This window comes from Mesocricetus auratus, unplaced genomic scaffold (assembly GCF_017639785.1).
Source record: "Mesocricetus auratus isolate SY011 unplaced genomic scaffold, BCM_Maur_2.0 Super-Scaffold_100014, whole genome shotgun sequence".
NCBI lineage: Eukaryota > Metazoa > Chordata > Mammalia > Rodentia > Cricetidae > Mesocricetus > Mesocricetus auratus.
Window position 1 is genome coordinate 26,807,140 of NW_024429197.1, and position 8,320 is coordinate 26,815,459.

Consider the following 8,320-nt stretch of genomic DNA (forward strand, 5'->3'; position numbering starts at 1 on the left):
ACGTGTGTAGCTTCCCTCCAGAGTGCAAGTTAGCATCATGTCTGTTCAGGCCCACCCTTGGCATTCTCTCTCTCTCTCTCTCTCTCTCTCTCTCTCTCTCTCTCTCTCTCTCTCTCTCTCTCTCTCTCTCTCTCTCTCTCTCTCTCTCTCTCTCTCTCTCTCTCTCTCTCTCTCTCTCTCTCTCTCTCCCTCTCTCTCTCTCTCTCTCTCTCTCTCTCTCTCTCTCTCTCCCTCTCTCTCCCTCCCTCTCTCTCTCTCTCTCTCTCTCTCTCACACACACACACACACACACACATTCATGCATGCATGCAGCCCCTTACCTTTGGGCTGTCAACTCAATAGCATGCTATCTCCTGGACCAACCATCCTCTTTGGGGTCTTTAGGCATTTGCTGTGTTGTTCCTGAGAGAGTATGAAGTTCTAAACATCTGGGAATGAAGGCTTTGGGCCCGTGAATGGAAAAAGTCAATGACTTTAAAGATTGCTCCCATTTTTGAGCACTTTCCAAAGATGCCCACTGAGCCATAGTGGGGCCTGTCATGTCTAACCTTAGACTTGCTCTTTTGTCATGGAGCAGGGTCTCACTGGGCCTGTTTATCCTCATCAAGTCCATCACATTCTGATGGCCTTGCCCTCTGTCAGCGAGTCTTTGGGAGAGTGCAGGGGCTGCTCATCTTCCACCTCCTCACACAGCACCCTGCTGAACATACCTTTTAGTTTGTCAGTGACCACAGATGACACAGCATTTGCTGAACACTGGACTCTGTTCCAAGTGTCTCATATATGTTGATCCCTGTGTTATAAATGACACCTGTGTCCATCTTATAGACAAGGAAACTGAGGCACCGACAGACAAAGCAACAGGCTCCAAGTTACACAGCCAGGAAGTTCAAAAGGCAGAATGTACACACCTGTGTTCTGGCCCTAGTCGCCTTCTTAGTCACTCCTGCTGCTGCCCCTGGGGTAGGGCAGGTGGTTCATGCAAGTATCTGCATCATAGACGCCAGGGGGAAGACGACAGGTAGTGATTTGTACTTCTGAAGGCCTACTGTGTACTGGACCATTTCCTGGGAAGGCCCACTGGCCTCCCTGACACCAGATTCTACCCTACATGTTCTCCCTTCCCCTCCCCTCCAATCCCTTCTCCTCCCTTCCAATCCCTTTCCCTCTCCCGCCCTCCCCTTCCCTCTCCTCCTTCCCCTCTTCTTTCTCCTCCAGCCCAGACAAGGCCTTATTGCTTGATACCCTGAGCAGGCGTAGCCTCCTCTAGGGACCTGGGCTCTTCTAACAGTTCCCAGTGGGTGTGACTGGGGCTGTGTTGAGAACTGGGCACCAGCAGGCTGGGCCCTGCTGTACTCAAGTGCACAAAGGGGATATGCTTCCAGAACCCATTTGCTTTTGCGTTGTCTCTCCTTCCTTGCATGGTTTGAGCATCCTGGCTTCTATATTCTACTATGTGAACATCCTGGCTTCTACACTATATTATGCGGCTGGATGTGCTCCTCCCTCCCCATCACTTTCTAGTAGTCTGCAGATTGTGACTTCACCTGCCATCTCTTCTAGGAAGCCTCCCCAGGCCACACGACTGTTGGTGGCATGCTCTCTATGTGGGTTTTGTGGCAGCTCCCCCATGCATCCCCTTAGTCTGTTTGGGGCTAGATACACACAAGTAATTCCACAGATGTTCACCAAGTGCTGTCTGTCACAGGACCCCAATCCTTTCCCACTAAAACTGGACTCTCTGCCAACTAGACATTGTTTCAGTTACTAATTTTGTTTTCAGCACTTTACATATAGAAATGGAGCATAGTTGGCTTCATCTTGGTTCTAGAATATTACATTTATGATGCTTTTAAGAAGATGAATTAAACGTAGATAAGTAAGTTACAATTTCCCATTCTAACAGTTGAGCATGGGAAGAAAAGGGGTTCCCAGGGGCAGGGCACAGGCTGGGCAGGCTAGTGTCTGCGGAGCAGATCCTTTGTCCCTGGCTTGGGTCTGACTGCCCGTCCACTGTTCTGCTTGCCATCCACATGGGTGAGGAGCCGGTGAACAAGGACCTTCCTGTCTTCCCTGCTCTTTCCCATTTCTAAAAATAAGCTGGAATCTTCTCCTCATCTGCCCCCAATTTTCTCCTGCTTGACCCTGATGACCCCATGCCCTAAGATGAGGCCACATGTGTGCCCACTGCTGGACAGATGGGCCAGCCCTGAGGTGCAGATGGTGGGAGCATTGAGACCGTCATGGCCTCTGCTCCTTCAGCTATGCCCTGCAGGGAACAAAGCCCCCAGAAGCCCTCAGACTGCAGAATGGGGTAGGGGCTTTGTTTACAACAGGACCCTCTATCCTGCTGTCAGAAGCTGTCCCCACAGTGATGGTCACTGCCCACTTTTGGTACACTGAGCATAGCCACATCTGCTGCCTTCTTGAGTCCGTGCTGGGAGTTCTCGAGGTCAGCGTTGAACAGACAAGGAAAACAGGGAGGTTAATTTACTTCTCAAGGATTGCACAGCTTCCAAGGAGCAGAGCCAAGATTCTAAACCAGATCTCTCTGCTTTAAAATTCTGCCTTTCACACAGTCTTTCCTGTTTCCTGACATCAGAATCAGGACATGGTCTTACAACTTTGCACCCAGAGAGTTTCATGGTGTTCTTTTAGCTGCTGTTTACCGTGTAGTCACGCTGCCTGAAACCCTGTTCGTTTCAGCTCAGCCATGGAGAGGAGTGACAGTTAGGCTCATGTGGAGGGGGGAGCCGAGGCTCCAGGATGATACCATGACACTTGCCATGGCCATTCTGTAGTGAGAGGACATCAGGCTTTAGACTGAGCTCTCAGGCTCAGAAGATTTTCTTCTGCGCAACAGTTGGCATGTGCTTTGCTTTTGGTTAATTACTTAGCTGGGCAGAGCATCTCCTGTGTGTCAGCTCTATGCCTGGCCCAGGGGGCACAGGGATCTAGAAGAGGAATAGACCTGCCTTCGTGGGTATCATAAAAGTGGGTATATAAGTGGCAGTACTGGTGAAGGGTGACAAATTGTTGTAATAACAGGACTACCCAGTGCTTCTGGCTCACGGGGGTCCAGGTGGACACCTGCTGGTTCCATGTCCTGCTACAGGCAGCCCACTGGCTTCCTTCTTGCTGCGTTGGCCTGTTTGCCCCGGACTAGTGTTCAAGGGCATTCCAGAGCCTATCTCTTCTTTCCCTGCCAGCCCCTGGCTCCCTTTGTGTTCCAATTCCACCAAACTGTTCGAGGGGCCTCCCCGACAAAGGAGTTTTTTTTTTGGTTGTTGTTCCTCACTTCAGTCATGTCGTCATGACTCCTGGCTTGTACTGCCTCCTTTCTCATACCCCACTTCTTCTACAAATAGCACTCAGAGATGCCATGCCCCTAGGTTACCTGGTGGCTGTGTGTGTGTGTGTGTGTGTGTGTGTGTGTGTGTGTGTGTGTGTGTGTACAATGGATACATATTGGCCAAAGGAGAGGAATCACTTAACAATAATAGATCTTTGTCTTCTCTTCTGTGAATGGACTCATGTATAAGAAGATAAAGGCCTTGTTAGAGGGAGGGCTATTGGCCTGGAGGGCTAAGGGGAAGTGCAGCCCTGTTTGTGAGATCAGAGAATCTTCCTGGGGCAGGGTGTCTCATCTCCAGGCCTGGGCCTCAGATAATGTTGTTATTTAGTTAGTAACTGATATTGTGATGATAATGTGTGTGATGCTGCTCAAAGGCCTTTCCACGCATTAAAGTGTTGATCTTCGCAACAACTCTGTCCTTATCCCCATTTTGCATATATTTGGAAGTAGAAGCATGAAGGGATTAGTTGAATTTCTTTAACCTGCACAGCTAAGAAGAAACCAAGGCTGAGTTCTTATCCAGGCTCTAGTCTCCAGCAGCCTGTGCTCTAGTCTCCTTGCTATTAGAAGAAAGGGAAGAAGATGGTGTGGAGTACAGAGGATAAACATCACTCTACCTAACACAGCACAGGAAGGCAAATGCCAACCTCCCTCTATGCCAATACTAGATCCATAAACACTCCCTGTCCAGGACAGCCAGTATCATATTTTTGTGGGTCCCATACTCCAGCAGGATCCAGCTCTGCCTGGGTAGTGAGATGCCACCTGGGTACCAATGACTGGGCCAGAGCTTCCTCCTCCATTAATGGCTTCTGAAAGTGGGAGAGGAGATGTTGTTCTTTCTCACAGATGAAGGAACTGGAAGTAGTGGGAGGTATTATGGTCTGTATCTGAGATGTCCCCCAAATGCTCATGTGTTGTAGGCATGGTCCTAGTTGGTGATTCTGATCATTGAGAAGTAACTAGATCGTGATGGCTCTGGTCTCATCAATTGGTTAGTCCATGTATGCATTAATTTGTTGACACTGTTAGTGGGTATTACAAATGAAGATGTGAGGCCAAGTTGGAGGCATGATGTCTCTGAGGGTGTACTCTGGAAAAATGTACCTTGTTACCATCCTCTTCCTGATATGCTAACTTCCGACACACTGTGAGGTGAGTGGGCTCCTGCAATTCATTCTTCTCTCACCAGGACAGTTGGTCTTACCTCAGGGCCAAAGCTGCGGAACCTAGTTATCTTGGAATGAAAAGTTTGAAACTATGAGCCTAAGTCAATCTTTCTGTCTTTAAACCTTTTCATGTACCTTTTGCAATTATGAAAACTCTGATAATGCAGAAGGCAAAGAATGGGGGCAGTCTCCAGGACGCAACTTGAATCTGAGATGCCACACTGTGGGGCCAGAGCTTGTCCCTGGCCATCAGTGCCTAAGCAGCCAGTCCCTGTGTAGCACAAATGAAAAGACCTCTATAGCGCCAGGATGCCTGACACTGGCTGTCAGCATGAGTGTGCCCTCAGTGCCCTGGGAGGGAACATGGGGACAGTGGACACACCCAGGGGTGGCAATGATCTGGACTGCCTGCACCATTATTCTCACCCTGCCCTGGCGCAGACATGGCTGCTTGGCCCAGCTCTGTGCTTCTTCCCATGGAGGCCAGAGTGCAGAACCCAGTCCCAGAATGGTTTCTCTTCCCTTCTCTGCCCCATCTTCCTAAGCTCTGCAACGACACAAGGTCCTGGGCACAACATCCCGTGCCTCTTCTGACATAGGACTAGACCCTTTTCTTTCTGGGAGTGGAGGGGGGAGGTCACTCAGTGAGTGGGGGGGCACAGAAATGACTCCTCCCCACTCCAACTTGCTGTGACTTTTTGTGCATTTCAAAGCATATTTCTAGTCTATAATCAAAATTTACTTTTATGGACAGAGAGCAAGACAAAGATAAGTCAGCCAAGTCCATGATCAGGGGACAGAAGCCAGGACACACAACATGGTTGGTCCCATCCCTGCTTCTCATCCCTTCCACTCACTTTCTTTCTTGTATCAGAGGAGGAGGAGCCTGGAGTCAAGAACAGGCAGGAACTATGGTGCAGGAAGATTGCTGGACAGAAGTAAAGGAGCCTTGCATTCTGGTTCCGAGTTTACAATTCATTTACTAAGTGACCTTGAACACATCATGTTCCCTCTCTTGGCCTCAAGTGTTTGATTTTGAATTGTCTTTATTGATTTAAGTATTTAATAATTAGTTAATTATTAATTAGGGAAGGAAGCTACTATTCCATCCTTTTACTTGACTAGAGGTTTACAGGAATTGATCCAATGTAGAATTTTTCCTTCCTTCCTTCCTTCCTTCCTTCCTTCCTTCCTTCCTTCCTTCCTTCCTTCCTCCGTTTATCTGACTCTTCCTTCTGTCCACACATCTGATCGCCATCAATATGCTGGTATGTCTCTATCTGCTCACCCATATATTTCTCCCTTTCCTATCCTTCCTACCATTCATCCACCTATTCATCCATCCACCAATGCTTTGCATCCATGCATGTACCTACTCCCTGGTTCTGTCCATTTGAAATCTGGCTTAATTTATGTCTTTTCCAGGTTCCACAGTAGAAGTTAATGACCTGATTTTGCTTCTCTTTTGACATCCATCCCTTCAGGGTCACATTTAGTTCTTAGCTAGACTTCTTAAGGGGAAGGTAGAAGGCTGATACAGCTCGGTGTCCTCAGTGTGGTCCGGCACTCACCACGCTTATTGAATATCTTTGGAGTTCATGGCTCTGTGAACCATTCCAACACAAGTCTTGATTCACCTCCAGCTTTCTGAGGGTGTGAATCATGCTACAGAACCTCATCTGAATGGTGAACAGTGACTTCTGAATCTCTCTCCTCTGCAGACTTAGAGTCTCATCCCTTCTCCTTCACTTCAGAGATCTATAGCAGTTGGGTCCCACCTGGATCACATAGCAAGTCCATGGGAAACTTGGAATAGAAGCCCAGCCTTCTCTAGTATCCAAGAGTCCTCTTAGCCTCCCTCATCTGGGACACTTCCTGGAGACCTACCATGTGGGCCACCAGAAGAGGGAGCAGCTCTGAGTCACCCACATCTCTTTCCATTCTTTAGCTCCAGGACCTGTGCAGCAAGCAGCTCAGGCAGCCCTGCCACAGCAAGACCCTCTGGATATCCTGGAAAGATGCAGAGTTGGAGGCTTGCTATTTTCATGCCTAGGCTTCTCCAAAGCTGCCAGGTCTCTGCTGGCTGGCTAGACTCAACCAGACTGTTCTGGTTCTGGCCAGCTGGGGTGGTCCTCAGTGCGATTCCCAGTGACAGAGGTCAGGCCTCCACCAGTGCCTGTAGTGTATCACTGGTAGCTCCCTAGGGCTGTCCCAACTGGCTTGTACACTTGATGGGCGGGCTGTAAACAAGCCATTAGCAGAGGTGGTCTTGGCCCTCCCTTCCTTCCTCCTTCCCAAGCTCAATAGCTCTCAGCCACATTGGAAGAATTAGGGAGAGGCTGGTAGAGGGAGGTGTCTCCCATGGTAGGAATAGGGGACCATGCATAAGTCCTACCATATTGATGTGTGTGTGTGTGTGTGTGTGTGTGTGTGTGTGTGTGTAAGAGAAGTAGGTCCTGTTTGTGTGATGCTGTCCTGGGTGATCTGAGGTCCGGATCTATCCAGAAAGGACCATCCTGCTGGCTTCAGGGTCTTTCTGGGACAAGGAGAGGCCTCCAATATTGTCTTTCTTACTTGCTATAGATTCTGTTCATTGGACCTGGGTCAGCAAGAGCTAGGGTCCCAGTACCTGGGAGGAGCTCTTTTTTATCTCCATGTCTGTCTCCTGTGAGGGCTTCTGTGGTGGCACAGAGCCAGACTGTTGCTGTTTAAGAGTCTCCTCATGTCTCCTCTGTCTGGATCACTTGGGGCTCCCAGGCACTTTTTACATCTGAGGAGACAGACTCTGAGAGGGTGAGCATGTGCGATGGAAACCAGGCCTTTGGTCTGGCTCCTCTGTGTCCTTTGGGGAATGCAGGTGTCTCCCACACCTGCTGAACATGCACAGAGAGCTCTGGGGAGGTGGGCTCTGGGTGTTGTTCTTGTCCTCCCTGAACTGGGGAGCCGTGAGTCAGGCAAAAGGCCAGACCTAAAGGGGTCTCCTGTGCTTCCAGGGGTGATTGTGTGGTTAGGTTGCAAGAGGAGGCACATTCAGAGCCCCCAAGAACTAGCATGTTCTGATGTGGGGTAGGCAGAGGTGGGTGGGGTAGGTTGCTTCAGATGAAACCAATCCCAGTATGGTGCTGAGGGGATCCCCCCCCCCAGTGTCCATTCTAGCACATTCTATCAATGTCCCTACTGCTGCAGGACTCCAGAAGGGCACCTGTTCTCTTCCTTCCCTCTCTGTGGTATTCAACAAGGCTTAACTCCTTTGCTGGTCATTAAGAAGTGACCAGGGTACCAGCTACTGCTGTGTCCTAGGGGAAACCTCACAGCTGCCCTGTGGATGAGGCCCTGTTCTTACCCACAGTTTGGGGGTGAGCAGATAACAACTCCAGGGGGTCAGGGAGGACGGCTCAAAGTCTCAGAGCAGACACTAGGTCACAAGTCTGTGGAGGACTGCAGCTCTTATAGCACTTGGTCACCTGGCAGAGCGGGAACTACCTCTGCCAGCTCACACAGCATTGAGATGGGTTTGATGGGGGGGGGGGGGAGATGTGTGGTCAGGCTGTCAGGGCATACCTAGACTTTCCCTGACTCTCAGACTGCTTCTTTTCCTAGACATGGTTTACCTTTTATCCTTTGGCCTCTGGCATTTCTGGAAGTCTGGAAGCAGTGTAAGGTCTGGGAATTCTGGTTCCTGGGAACCACACTGCAGTCTGGACCTTCAGAAAGGGCGAGACTGATAAGGCACACAGCCTTTGATAGCACTGCGAGCATCCAGCATGCACCTCACCCAGCACCAGGTCCGGAACTG